The sequence below is a fragment of the Blastomyces gilchristii genome (genome assembly GCF_000003855.2).
Source record: "Blastomyces gilchristii SLH14081 genomic scaffold supercont1.42, whole genome shotgun sequence".
Lineage (NCBI taxonomy): Eukaryota > Fungi > Ascomycota > Eurotiomycetes > Onygenales > Ajellomycetaceae > Blastomyces > Blastomyces gilchristii.
The window spans coordinates 133,829-149,977 of record NW_003101641.1 but is presented as its reverse complement, the minus strand read 5'-3'; the positions used below and the strand labels follow the sequence as shown (position 1 = coordinate 149,977).

At 29.0% G+C, this 16,149-nt stretch overlaps 1 pseudogene across 1 annotated transcript; it reads left to right on the top strand.

The window, feature by feature from the left end:
• Nucleotides 1-7,876: 7,876 nt before the first annotated feature.
• Nucleotides 7,877-7,957, top strand: BDBG_18012 (annotated as a pseudogene). The gene has a single exon. The product of its transcript is annotated as a tRNA-OTHER (tRNA).
• The last annotated feature ends 8,192 nt before the right edge of the window (nucleotides 7,958-16,149 follow it).

Genomic DNA, 16,149 nt, shown 5'->3' with positions numbered 1-16,149 from the left:
AGTTCCTGCTCATATGAATATTCATGATAATGAATTGACTGATTCAGCTGTAAAAAAGAATGTAAAATTAAGCAGATCTATTCAAAAAATTGTGTCCTGATCTTTTATAAAGAGAAAAATAAAAGAATCTTGTTTAGATAAGTGAAATGAAAGCTGACAGAAACAAAAGAAGAGTATACATTATTCAAGATTTGAAACAAAACCCAAGTGGAAATCTTGTTTAATTAAATGTAAAAAGAAAATATTCTCATCTATAATACAGCTGAAACTAGGACATGGCTATTTCAAATCTTATATACAAAGATTTGATGATAGATTTGACTCAACAGAATGCTCATTCTGCAATACAAATGAGAATTCTAAGCATATTGTAATACACTGTGCATTATACAATAGTCTCAGCACCAGATTGAAAGAGAAGTATGATCTAAATTAATTAAATATGAGATTCTTATTCTCAACTGAGACAGGAATTAAATACTTAATAGACTTTCTATCAGAAACTCAAGCAGCTATAAGAAAATGGCTAAATTCAGAATTATCTGAATATGAAGAGGAGGAAATCAATCAGATATAGTCTGTTAAAACAGCTATACACTCTCTTTTAATAATTTGTTTTGTTATAGTCTCTCTTTACTTTATCTTTTTCTTTATCTTTTTCTTTCAATTTCTTTCTATACTATCTATTTAATGTGTCTATCTTTGAGACTGTGTTCTTTTTCTCTTTTCCTTTGTCATGATATTGTCAAATGATTTCAAAGTATCAAAAGATGTTAAAACACTGCAATTTGTAAACAGTTTTTGTATTCTAGGCTGGAATTTTCTGATTTTGCATATCTGAAATTGATGAATGTATAATAGTTAACTTTACAGACATAGGAAAAACCCTGAGAACTAAAAGTTCTCAGGTAGATGTTATAGTCTCTGACTGCATACATCTATAATTGAAGAATAATAATAATAATAATAATAATAACTAAACAAGATTAAGACAATTGAATCAATGTTCACTGAGATCTTATTCAATAATATAAGATAGAAGATCTGATATGATTGAATCTTAAGAATATACAGATTACACACTCATCTTATATATTGAATTATCATTATACTAAGTATAAAGTGATAGAAGTTCTAGACAGTTATAACTACTATCTTAACATATTATCAGAGATTTATAATATCTTTTATATAAGCTTACTCTGCTGTATCATCATTAATCTATTCTCTTCTCAACTGACTTTCAACTGACAGCTGTCAGAGATTATAGAAGAAGATAATAAACTTAAATAAGAGATTGAAGATAATCTCAATAAGAGATTCTACAGCTGCAGCTGATAATATTTTATGAAATGAGTTAACTATAATTATCTAACCTGAACTCTGAGCTCTGTATTATCTGAGACAGCAGCTCTTGACTAATGAAAACTATACACTTACAATTCTATATCACTTCTGAAAAGAAAGGATTAATGTGACAGACTGCATCTGATCAATCATATAGACTACTCTATTACACTTCACAGATTCTGCTGAAAGCTTCAATTCTCGGTCACTGATTCTTAGCTGAAAAACTTATGAAATTTCTATTCTTTCACTCTGAAGCTTCACTGTGTATGTGTATAAATACTCACTTCAATCACTGATTCCCGCACTTTCTCTCTCTTTCCTTCTTCAATGTTTTTCAAGTGTAAGAGGCCTACGCCGAATAGATCAGTATAATATTTATAGGTCTTATATAACAAAGGTGGAAAACATTAGAGATGGAAAGAAAGAGAAAGTACAGGAATCAGTGATCAGAGTGAGTATTTATACATGTGTGCAGTGAAGCTTCAAGGCGGAAGAATAGAAATTCCATGGGTTTTTCAGCTGAGAATTGGGGACTGAGGATCGGAGCTTTCGGCGGAATCTGTGGAGTGTAATGAAATAGTCTATATGATTGATCGGGCGCAGCCCGTCATATACTGTATATTCTCTATCAAGACTTTCTCTCTTCAGAGTCTTGATATTATAAAGAATATAAGTCTGTTTCTATATAATAATATAAAAATTATTATTGGGAGGTAGAGGAGAACCTGATTATTATCATCTAATAGAAGAAGATTTTGCCAATGATATTATTATAAAGGAGTTAATTCTAAAATTCAATAGAAATCTAGAATTGCGGTCCTCAACTTTCTAACGGAATCTATTGAATATGAGAGATATTAAAGTAGATTATATATCTCTACTATGCAGAGATCATGACTCAGTCAGATCTTAGATATACTGATTTATAGTATAATATGTTATTATCTGCTGATTATATATGAATACTGTTGCTGAGATATCTTTTTATATTTTTCTGTCAGAAATAAGCTAGATTGAAAGAAGCAGTATGAGAATGAGACTTAGTATTGATGTCTTGATACATCAAAGACAGATAAAGTTCTTACAGAGATTACACTTCAGATATATTTATTAATTATATACTTAATATTATTACTAAGATATCTTTTTGTATTTTTCTGCTCAGAATGAGTCAGATTGAGAAGAGGGATATGAGAGTGAGACTTAGTGTTGATGTTTTAAAACATTAAAGATAGACAGGGTTTTCACAGAGATTGCTTCTCAGATATCTTCACAATTATAGATTAAGAATCTTTCAAAATCAAGAAGATTGATGCATATGACTAGGTCTCTTCATCTTACAATTTGTATGGCAATTTGGCCTGGGATTGTAATGTGATAGGAATGAACAGGGGATAATTCCACACAGGAGTTTTGAACAATGTCTGGTTCATATTTGGCTAGATAACTCCACCACCACACGGGGTATGCAGTCGGCGATGTGGTTAAAATGCTTATATAATTGAGGGCTTTTCGATGAATCTATCAGCGGGTTCCTATTCGAAAAATTGAGCGAGTTTGTGATGAAGTGGTTGAAAATCTGTATAACAGTTTGAGCATCATTTTAGTGTCTGTACTGAACAGTTTGTTAGCAGTAAGTGAAATGTGTTGTAAAATATGACCAGGATTTGTTTTTCTAACAATTATCAGAATGTATTATTATGAATGATACATCTTCTTCATCTTCTTATATACTCTTCACTCTTTTCTTCTTAGCAGGTATCTAATTGTGTTTTCTGACATAATTCTGTATAAATGTAGATGCTGATATATTTATTTTTATTCATGTAGAATCTTCATGTATTCACAGATCTGTATCTGCTGATGATAGTGAATACCTTAATATTGAATTATTAATTAATAACTTAATAAATGTGATAATGAAGAAATTGTCTGTGTTATATATAACTGAGTCTCTCATGTCTCTCTCTGTCTCTTCTGCTGCTTCTTCTCAATCTTCTACACTTGTCTCTGTATTCTGTTCTCTCACTTCTGCTATCTCTGTTTCTGCTATTTTCACTTCTGCTACTTCTGTCTCTGCTACTTCTGTTACTGTTACTAGCTCTTCTCATTTCAAGATGATATTGTGTAGACTTAGTGAACTATGTTTCTCCGTGTGTATACTTCTGCTCTTTTTACTAATCTCTAGAACAATTTATTGTATAAAGACTATGTATAATATAACTATCTGAAGCTCAGTTATAGATGCTGATTATTACATTTATTTTAAATATTTATAATAAAGTAATTATTTATTCATACTGAAGAATTATTCTTCTTCTTAACAGTGTTAAGATTATAAGTCTTTTTCTTTTTCTTCTTCTCTTCTAATGCTGATTTTTCTAGATGAAATTGTTATGAGTTTTATTGTATATAAAGTTGTAATGTCTATGAATATCAAGGAACTTTTTACAACTGTAAAGTTTAATATTATGAGTATATCTGCTCTGATGAATTTCTTTGAAATAATACATTTGTATTAGTCTATTCTCTGATATTTATTGTCTGACTTTGTGATACAGATGAAGAATATCTGTGTTTTTAAAAATGAGAATATAGATGTTGTACTCTTTTACATGTGTGAGTGTGAGACTTATATATCTTGTCTGAAATATTGTTATGAGAATGAGCTGTTCATATACTGTGTTCTTCTTTCTGCATTTTCTCATATCTCTATCTCTTTTTCCGAGAAGCCTTGTATGTGTTGTAATTTTATGTATAATTCTAAGATCAGTAGATGTTTATTCAGTAACTGTTCTCATCACTGATTTTATGATTTTATATACTAATAATAATTCTTAGTTGCTTCAGTGCTAGAGATCATTGTAATCTCTGAAGATGACAATACTGCTGAGACTATTCTCTTCTACTCTCAAGCTTCTTCTGTTATTTTCTCTCTCAACATGTTCTCTGTGAGTAAGGTTGTATGCATATTAGATTGTAAGTGTTTGACTCTGAGTAACTTCTGCTGTTATTTATTCAGTTCTATGCTCTCTTCTTCTTCAGTTTCTTTCATCTTTACTCTCTCTACTCTGGCTTTTGATTCTGCGGATTCTGTGCTCTTCTTCAATTTTTCTACATATATGTGTACACATTTCTATATTGACATTTTAGTCAATCTTGTAATAAATGATATCAATGTTGTATACAGAGCAGTAGAGGAATCAGAGATATGTATAGTATTATTATCAGAGTGACTTATAACTCTTGAATTTCTTACAGATCTTGAGTTTTGAGATTTCCTTTATTTTTAGTGTTTTTTATGTGATGTGATGTTGAAAATAGATTAAATATGTGATGTATGAAAATGAATAAGATATATATGATAATATTTGTCTTTTTTATAGTTGATTCTTACAGTTGATAGTTAATTTATTATCTCTTAAGTTATTATCTTTTCTTTTCTTACACTTTTTCTTTATCTGCTAGTTACTACTCTTATATGACCTCTATATAATACAGTATTCAGTGACTAGGTTCAGCAGCTTTCATCTCTTATAATTCTATCTCATGTATTATACTATCTCTCTTTGCCTGCTCAGACTACTACAGTGAACAGCTCATTGAAACTAATCTCACTCAATCTCTGAGTATTCTCAGAGATTGAGATGACTTGATCTCACATGTCTGTAAATGTTTCGGATGTTTTATTCTCTGATATTTCTGTAATTAAACTGATATAAACAGTTAAATTTAACTCTGAATTTCTTTTTCCTCTGTGATCTGATTCATGTATAAGTCTGCTACTTTGAGATCACTCTTTACTGTATTATACTCACTGTCTGTGATGTGTTATTATATGACTGACTACAGTTTTATTACTTATTGAAGTGTGATATTTATCTAATTTCTTCATTGCTTCTCATTCTTTTCTTATAATTATAAAAAGATTGAAATAAGTGAGATTATCTGATTTATAAGTGTCTATGATTTCTCTTACTTTATAAGAGTTTTTAATTATAAGTCTCTTCTTTTTCAATATTAATAATAGTGCTGTGAATAACTATAATCTGCTCAGATCTTGCATCTTTATCTCTATAAGATGTGAATTATTTATTAAGTTATATAAGATCTGTCTCTCTGATTCCTTCAATGTGTATATTCTCAGAGAATATGATTTGAGTATTTTATAGAGCTCAAATTATCTAGATTGAAACTTCTCAGAACTCTCATTGTATACAAGAACTCATATTCTTATCTTGAGACTCAATTTCTTAATCAGTGAGTCTTGTATTCTTTTTGATTGAATTACTCAGTTCAGAAGTAACTTATTAGCTTTTATATATGCATAACTGATCTGTTTCAATCTCAATTCCATGTCTGTGACTACTGTGTTCATGACTGTTGTGTCTGCAACTGCTGTTTTCTCTCTCAGCTTTTTCAAAACATTCTCTGAAATGCGCAGATACAATTCATATAACAGATAAAATGATAAATACTTAAAGACTGCATACTGCTGAATTCATGTGATTAATAGCATCTGTCTGAGATATTCATCTCATAGTCTTGTAGACTTACTCACTAGATATTTTATTAGCATGATACTCAGAATTTCATTCAAGTGTTTCATCTTTCTATTTATCTGCAGATGATATGATATTATTCTATAATATCTTATCTATAACTAACTTATAAAATGCCTTACTACTTCTTCTACAAGGTTTGCACTGTTATCAGTTAGAATCTCACACAGTATTTCATAGTTGATATAGATCTTATTATATAGAAACTTCATTATTATCTTCTCTATTATCTCTGAAACTGCTTTTATAACTCATCAGTCAGTAGTGTAGTCAATAGCAGTGATTATTCAATGATTTTCATTTAATATTTACAGTAATATATCTATAAGATCTATCTCTCATTATTTGAATAATTATATTATACATTTTATCTGATATTATACTTTTTTATATTCTAACTCTTTCTTAGATTCTTTCATAATCTGATAATTCAGATACTTATAAGTATATATCTGAATGTTCTCAGTCATGCTTGATCAGTATACTCTTGATTTAAGTATACTCATGAGTTCAGAACTTTCTAAGTGACTGAATTTCTTATACATATAAGTTACTAAGTTGTGTCTAAATAAATGTTTCAGATAGAAAGCTTCTGCATATTCTAGATTATAATAAAATATAATATAATTTTTCAATTTTCTCAGCTTGAAGTTGAGAAGCATCTCTTCTACTACTTTTATAAGATGCTTATCTTCTGCTATCTTACTGTTCTTTAAGTGAGAGATTATTATATTCACTTATTCTGATTTCTTGCATTCTCTCAGTGTGTTTAATGTGAGCTTCTCTTATATCTAATTCACAGAATTCTTACTCATGAAATCAGGTCTGTGACTGATTGTATCAGATATTACAGTGTTTCATCTCATTTATTATTTAATATAAAGATTGTATGCTTAAAACTCTGAGATTCAATATACTAAGTATTTGAATGATTTTATTATTAATTGTAAATAGATGAGACTTTTCTAATTTATAATCACTGTTATTATATGTCTGTTGTTAATATATCTATCTTATAATATCAGTATGTGCTTAATTATCAGCAATTTCTTTTTATACACTGAGTAATTGAGTTCAGTATCTGATAGTTTTCTATTATTATATATCACTGAGTGCAGCTTGCTATTCTTACTTATCTGTAAAAGAGTGTCTCTGATAGCTTATTCAGATATGTCTGTTTTAATGTAGAAAGGTTTATTATAATCTGATTGAATAAGTACTGAGAATATTATTATATATTTTCTCAGAGTGAGAAAGATCTCTTCATACACAGTATTTCAGATAATTGAATAAAACTTCTTCTTTCACAGATTTGTATCTATTTTTCTTAATAGATCTGAGAGTGATATAGTTATTTATATGAAATCTTGATGAATCTGTAATAGTATAAGATTAACTTAAGAAACTGTTGTATATAATGTACATTTCTTAGCTGTAGTTAATTTGCTATGATATTCAATTTCTCTAAGATGTAATGTATACAGTTATGACTTACTACATATTCTATAAACTTCAACTCTTTCATTTGAAACACATACTTGATTGATTTAATATAGAGCTTATACTCTGTTAGAGTTATAAGCACTTCATTGAGATACTTCAGATATTTATTATATAAGTTTAAGAAGATTAGAATATTATCTAGATATATAAGATACAAGATTTTATTCTATTTATAAAGAATTGTATTTATCATTATTTAAAAGATAATGAGTGCATTTATCAGACTGAATAATATTATCAGAAATTCAAACTTCTCTCATTATATATTAAATGTAATTTACAGTACTGATAGTTTGTCTATACAGATCTGTCAGTATTCTGAGAGAAGATTAATCTTTAATAGATATTAAGTATTTCTGAGTGTATTCAACTGTTATTAAATTTATAACAGTGAATATTCATTCTTGATTGTAAGCTTGTTAAGTGCTTGATAATTAATACACATTCATTACTTCTCTTCTGCCAGCGTGGCCCAGTTGGTAAGACTGGTAACCAAGGCCGCACACATTAGAGGTGCGTGGGTTCAAATCTCATCGCTGGCACCTGCCACTTCTTACCCATGAAAGCCCTCATGTAATAGGAGCTGAGCCTAATTAGTAAGGCTTGGTGCGGGCTAGAACTCCCTACTGCAAGCCAAGCCACTAGTTAAGCAAGATCCTGCGAACACTCACCAGGGCTGGTATGAGATGTCAATGTCTCACTATTCTACTGTGCACCTGTCAAGGTTCTAACAATGTAGAGCCAAGCCTAATGTAGTGATTATACACTACTTAAGTGAGTCTCTAACTAGGGCTGTCATCAGAGCCTAGCTCTCTCTCAAATACAGAGAATGATTTTGAAAACCATCTGACTAGCAGGTCTAGATACATATCTAGGCCCTAGACAGAGCACTCTGATAGACTAGAGTCTGTAAGCTCACTGCTAAGCCCTAATACTGGCAGGAAGAACTGCAGTCATCAAGCCTATGATTAGTCCCTAACATGAGGCAAGGCCATGATGACTGATTGATAGGCCTATGAGCAGCTAATGAGGCTGAGATCAGCAATCAGAAGCTTAGTGTGTACACCACCAAGTGAGCGGTGACAGCCACTAACTAACACCCCTGGAAATTAGTGGCTGGCCCGAGAGACGGACGCGGTGGTCGGTTAATTATAGGGGGTTAAATGTAATTAGCTTAAGGTGCATCCTGCGGTGGCTAGCGCCCGTAGAGAATACTGCTCATACTTCTATTAATAGAAGAGTGGAGAAAAAAATGCAAAAAGAGAAAAATCTTCAAATCTTCAGAAATAGAAGACTTATTCTCAAAGTCTCAAATCAGGACATATTGCAGAGAAATAAGCTAAACTCAAACCTCATTTTCAGAATTAGAAATGAAATTAATCAGCAGTTCTTTTCTCAGTTAATAACTGATATTAAAGTTCAAAAACCAGTTATAGCTTCAATTGAGTTATTCTTCTTTGAAAACTTCATCATTCTGATCACAATGCCTGAATTCAGTGCAGAATTTCTTATTCAGAATGAGAATCTCTGAAAGTCAGCAGTAGAATCTCTGTTAAATACAACAATTCTATCTGAGAGAGATGAAAAGTGAGATAAATTCATTCTTCATAATATTTCAGTTGAAATCTTTGACTGTGAGAAAGAAATGCTATTTCTTAAAAATGAATTGAAAGAATACAATTCTATTCAACTGAGAAAAGAGCCTGTATGACTTAATTCAATTAAGTTCAGATAGAGTAGAAGAAATGTCTCTATTCTAGTATATACAAAAACATTTAAATAATCAAGAATCTCTAAAGTAAGAGTAGCAGATTTGAAAATGAGAGTTCATGAATACAAAGACTCAAGAATGAATCTCAAAGCTCAAACACAGTGTTTAAACTGTCAAAGATATGAACACTTTACAATCTCTTATTTCAGAGACTCAAAATATGCATTCTATGCTAGAGATTATAAAACTAGTGAGTATAATTATAAAACATGCTTAAAAAGAGATGAAATATGTTAATATACTCTGCTTAAGTACTTCAATTGCAAAGAAAAACATGCATCTAGCTCAAAAGAATGTGTATTTACTTCAAGAACTCAGAAGAACTGAAGAAAAGATGAAGCTCAAAGTGAATCTAAAACTGAAGAGAAAAGTCAAGCTAGTAAATCTACAACTATAAGCTTAAAAAGAAGAAATTCTCAACTATCTAGATCTTCAAACTTCAACTCTTTAGCTAAGTGTAAATAGAATTTGAATTCTTAAACTTCTGTTAAGATTAGAGAATTGAGAAATGACTCTGATAATAAACTAGATATAATGCAAGCAGTTGAGATTTCTACTTTTCAAAATAGTTATAATCTACTATCTGATGATAGAAATTAGATTCTACTCTATCTCTACTCTCTCTTAGTATGAATATATAACAAAAAGAATAAAAAAAGTTTAAAAACTCTTCAAAAATCACATTTATTCAAAATAATGTGAATAGAAACTCAAATTATATTTATTCTTATCTTCAGATTGTATTTGAATAAAAAGTTGACTTTGTACTTCTTCAAGAATCAAACTTTGATACTGAGTAAAAGTATATCATTTCTTATTCAAGCTATTACTACTTTCTCTCTGAAAAATCTGAGATAAAATCAAGAGTAGTGATCTATGAGAGAAAAAGATCAAGATATTAATTTAATTTGAGATTTGATATCATATCTGACTCTGATATTCTAGTGAGTGATATTATAGATAAAGAGAATGAGTTTAATACTATTCAACTTATAAATATCTATAATGAAAAGTCATTGAAAGAAAACAACAATATCTGAATAATTGATAGAGGATTTTTGAATATAACTCTCTTAAAAAACTCTATAATTGCAGAAGACTTCAATGCACATTATCTCTGATAAAACTCAGAGTGTATAAGAGCAGTAAGAGCAGATAAACTGATTGAATGAACTTTTAAGTATTCAATAGATTTAGTTAACAAGTCTGATCAACAAACATTCTTTAGAAAAGATATGAAACAGAAATCTATTATAGATCTAACTTTCATATCACAAAATCTAATTGAAAAGAGACTTATAAACTGGTTTGTTAATTCAAATGAAACCTCAGAATCAGGTCATGAGATCATTCAATTTGATATTGAACTGAGTGAAAAACAAAGAAGTGAAAATCCTCTTCTCTTGAATTAGTATAACTTTGAAAGAGCTGATTGAAAAGCAGTTGAAGAAAGAGTAAAACAGCTGAAATCTGAAAGACAGAGTGAGCTTTATTGAAATCAAAGTCAAGATATCTCAAATGAAATACTTGAGAATAGAGCAAAGCTGATTACATCTATTCTTCTAACAAGTATTAAAGAAAATATTTCAAAGAAAAAGTCTTCTGAGTATTTCAAATCTTGATGAAATGAGAATATCACTTCTAAAAGAAAGTAACTAGTCACTGCTAAGAGAGAGTGAAAGAATAACTTAATATCTAATGAAGAGTTCAAAGCTATTCAAAATGAATATTTTTCAGATATTAAAAAAGTCAAAACAGATTGCTAGAACAAATTTCTTGAAGAAGTATAAGAAAAAGAGGTTTTTAAAGTCTTCAACTATACTAAAACAAGAAGTGTAGCAAAGCTTTCAATCTTAGAATATGAATTTCAGAATGAATTGTATACAGCAAACTCTTTTGAGGAAAAATATCAAGCTTTTATGAGAATTCTCTTTCAAAACTCATCACATTTAGAAGAGAAGAATATGTCATTTCATAAATCTATTGATGAAAATAACTGAGAATAACCTGAGCTTACAGGTGATGAACTAGAGTTAGTAATATTCTTAAGTTCAATTAAAACTGCTGCAGGGCCTGATTCAATTAATCATTAAATTATTCAAAACACATATTTCTACTTGAAGAATGAATATTTTAAGCTCTTTTTCAATCTCTTAAGAAATGATTATCATTCTGAATGCTGGAGAGAAGCTACTGAAGTAATCCTTGTAAAATCTAATAGAAAAGCTTCAGTTTCTAAGTTATATAGAGTAATATCTCTGTTAAACTATTTAAAAAAAGTTCTAGAAAAGATAATAGCTACTAGATTATCTTTTATAAGCTCTATTAGTAATTCTCTTCTATTTAATGAATAAATGAAAGATAGAAAACAATGTTCTGTAATTAACACTATTCTCTCAGTTCTTCATGATATTCAAGTAGCAAAGTATGAAGACCTGGTCTCAACTGCAGTTTTTATTGATATAAAAGATGCATTTAATCATGTTTCAAAGTCTAAGATGATTCAAACTTTGAAGATGTTAAAACTGTTACTTTCTCTAATAAAATGAGTTAATTATTTCATGTCTAAAAGAATTATATAACTATTCTTTGATGAAAGAAAACAAGATAAAACTGAGATAAAAATAGAAGTATTATAAGAATCTTCAATCTCATCTGTTTTATTTGCAATATACACTGCATATTTATTCAAGAATAGAGAGATGAAAATAGTGAGATCTCTAAGTTATGTAGATGATATTAGTCTTCTCTACAGTTCAAAGACAATCAAAGAGAATTTAGAAGTGATTGAGAAAGCAGTAAAGAAAATCTTTGTTAGAGCAGATATCAATCTAATTCAATTTAATATGAATAAAACTGAGTTAATTCACTTTTTTCTCAGATTTAATGAGAAAGAACTAAGTCTAACTCTTCTGAATAAAGAGATTAAACCCAGTTTGAATGTCAAATGACTAGAAGTATGATTAAACTCTAAGTTGAATTTTAAATATCATATTCAACAAAGAATCATCAAGGCAGAGAGACTACTGAATAGTATAATCAGACTATCAAATACTGAGAGAGGTTTATCTTTTCAGGCTATGAGACAGTTGTACATAGCCTGTATTATCTCAGTAGCTGATTATGAAGTTCAAGTTTAATAAAACAATCAAGATAACTTCACTGAACTGTTTCAAAGTCTATAAAACAGAGCTTTGAGAAGAATTCTGAGAGCATTCAAATCATCTTCTATTAAAGCAATGGAAATTGAAGTCTCAATTCCATCTCCTGCTATTCAATTTGAAAAGACCTGTATAAACTATGCTCTGAGAGTCATAAAGATGAGCTCAAATCATATAATCAGAGAAAGAGTCTCTTCTTCATTTTCATCAGTTAACTCAGGAAATGAACTGAATTGAAATAGATTTCTTGATTGAAATGAGAATAATGCTTTAAAGAAAATGCCCTCTCAACTGTATAGACTATGTTCACTTATTAAGAATCAATTTTCTTCATTAAATGTTGAGAAAATTAATCATGAGAAGATATCTCTCTGAAGAGAAAAGCTGAAATCTCTCATAGACTTACAAATAAGTGAACTATCTAAAGAGAGAGAATATGAACAGTATTTGAAGAAGATCTCTACAATCAATATAAAAGACTCTATTCTGATTTACTCAGATGACTCAAAAAATGAGAATTTGAATAGATTAAATGCAGGCATTGCTTATACTGAAGATAATATCAATTTTATCTCAGATTTCTGAAATCTAGGCTGTGAATGTGAAGTCTTTGATGCTGAACTATTTGTAATAGTGAAAGCTTTCAAACTCATTGAAATAAAATCTCATAAAAGAGGAAATAGTTTGAAAGAGGCATGAATATTCTCTGATAGTCAAGCTGCTTTAAAAAGACTTAGAAATAGTCAGATTTATAATGATCAAATGAATCTTGACCTGATTTTAAACTCTGTTTTGAAAATTCAAAAGAGAAGAATATCTAAACTGATAATTCACCTGCATTGGGTTCCTGCTCATATGAATATTCATGGCAATGAATTGGCTGATTCAGCTGCAAAAAAGGGTTCAGAATTAAGCAGATCTGTTCAAAAAACAGTGTCCTGATCTTTCATAAAGAGAAAGATAAAAGAATCTTATTTAAACAAGTGAAATGAAAGCTGACAGAAACAAAAGAAGAGTATACATTATTCAAGATTTGAGACAAAATCAAAGTGAAAATCTTGTTCAATTAAATGCAAAAAGAAAATGTTCTCATTCATAATTCAGCTAAAACTAGGACATGATTATTTCAAATTCTATATACAAAGATTTGATGATAGATTTGATTCAACAGAGTGCTCATTCTGTAATACAAATGAGAATCCTGAGTATATTGTAATGCATTGTGTATTATACAATAGTCTCAGAGTTAGATTAAAGAAGAAGTATGATTTAAATCAATTAAATATGAGGTTCTTATTCTCAACTGAGACAGAACTTAAATACTTAATAGACTTTCTATCAGAAACTCAAGCAGCTATAAGAAAATGGCTTAACTCAGAAGTATCTGAATATGAAGAGATGGAAATTGATTAGATATAGTCTGTTAAAACAGCTATACACTATCTTTTAATAATTTTATTTTTTTATAATCTTTCTTTACTGTACTTGTTTCTTTCTGTTCTTTTCTATCTATCTATTTAATGTGTCTATCTTTAGGACTATGTTCTCTTTTCCTTTGTCATAATGTTTTCAAATGGTTTCAAAGTATTAATAGGTGTTGAAATACTGCAATTTGTAAACAGTTTTTGTATTCTGGGCTGGAATTTTCTGATTTTGCATATCTGAAATTGATAAGTGTATAATAGTTGACTCTATAGATATAAGGAAAAACCCTGAGAACTAAAGGTTCTCAGGTAGATATCATAGTCTCTGACTGCATACATCTATAATTGAAGAATAATAATAATATAATAATTACTTCTCTTCTGTCTTTTTCATAAATAGAACTGAGAAATCTCATGTGCTTAATAAGAGTTATATAAGACTATGTTCTAGAAGGTCTGTGATCTGATACTTCTGTTTCTCAAGATATGTTTGTAACAGAGAGTATGCATTTTGATTGACTGATTTCATATCTCTTATATTAATCTCATATATGAATTCTCATTCTAGTGACAATTCTGATGAAAGATCTGTTTAAAAGATTTTTTCATACTTCTTCAGAAGTTTCTTTATATGCTTATTCTTCTGTATATTCTTTATCTTAGTTTTCTTCACTTTCAGATGCTGTATGATATACAGAATACTTTTGAATAAGGTCTTGTGAATTGTTCTCTTTACTTATTAATATGTAAGCAGATTTAACTCTTCTATATCAGAGACATGAAATGTTCTTCTCATATCAGTTAATAGAATTATATGAACTGTTTTCTTTCTATTAATTAATCATATATAATATGTATATCATTGAATCTGCAGATTGAATCTCTGAAATCAATTAAGTCTGAGAATAAGGTTGTATTTCATGTTCTTCAGCTCTCACACTCAAATTAGTAAGATTATTCTTCAAAGTATAAGAAAACTCTTACTCTTACAGATAATATTAAATATTAATTATCAGACAATCTTATATATGGAGAATTCTTCACTTAATAGACCTCTTTCAGTCTTCAGATTATAGAATTATTAATATATTATATAGAAGCTTCTGTATCTGTTAATACTTTTACAGTCATCTCTTAATTCTTACTCAAGTATTCTCTATACATTAATATTTTAGATCTTAAAATATTGAGATAAGTATCTGCTTCTTCATTCTTATCTGCATCTTATTCAGAAGTCTGCTTTCTCTTAATATTTATAGAATTCAGAGAATTATCTAATGTGAGTATCTCTTTAACTTTGAAGACTTTTCATAGAATATCAGTGAGTGTCTCTGAGCTTACTGATTCTGCTAGTTTTTTAACTCTCTTATTTCTCTTAACTATGTACACTGTGTGTAATCTTTTATATCATGATTTTAATATCTGCAGTTGAAGCAAGCTTGATACTTATAATATCAAGATTTTCACTTAGAGGATTTCTTTTTCAGAGAATTCAGTGCTTTAATAATGATATTCAAATCTAAATTCATTGTATTTAAGTGTATAACTTGTATTATAGAAGTCTGATTATGCTAAGATATACTTGATTACAGTATTTTCTATTACAGCTGACTTATCTATTTCTATATAAAGAGAATATTATATGCTTCTCTCACTGTATCTGATTATGAGATTAAGTATTTTCATTTCACTCTTAACTCAGATATAAGATTATGAATGAAGATCTATAAATAGAAAGATGTTAAAAGCTCTTTATTCAATATAAGATAGTGTAAGCTGAAGTATATAAAGTATAATATAAGATTATCTACTTATCTATACTCAGTGAAGTATTTATAATACTTATTTTATATATTCACTTTCTTAAACTTGTGTAAGATTCATTTGAAAACTTATTCCATATTTATAAGAATGAATACTGCTTCAGATCTATGAGATTTATCTTTTCACTCATTATTTATAATTACTTTGCTTTTTCATATAGAAATGTAACAGATTTTAACACTTATTAAAATTCTGTTAACTGTCTGTCTATGAGTTTATATTTAATCTAATAATATAATCACATCTAACTTAGTCAGCTGATTGCAGTATTATTTTTTTAGTTGTTATTAAAGCTTAATAGCTTTAGTAGATCATCTGACTTGATATATTTCATACTTAAATTCTCATCATATGTAGCAGTCTCAGATGATATGTATACTTCTGAAGAGATTATGAATAATCATGATAAAATCTTCAGATTCAGTGCAGTTATCTATCTATATAAGTGTTTAATCTTCTACTGCAGATCTATGACCTGGTTTTCCCTATTCTTATTGATAATGATAATTGTGTCAGTGAAGCTCTTCATAGTAAATACTTGATCTGTAGTGAAT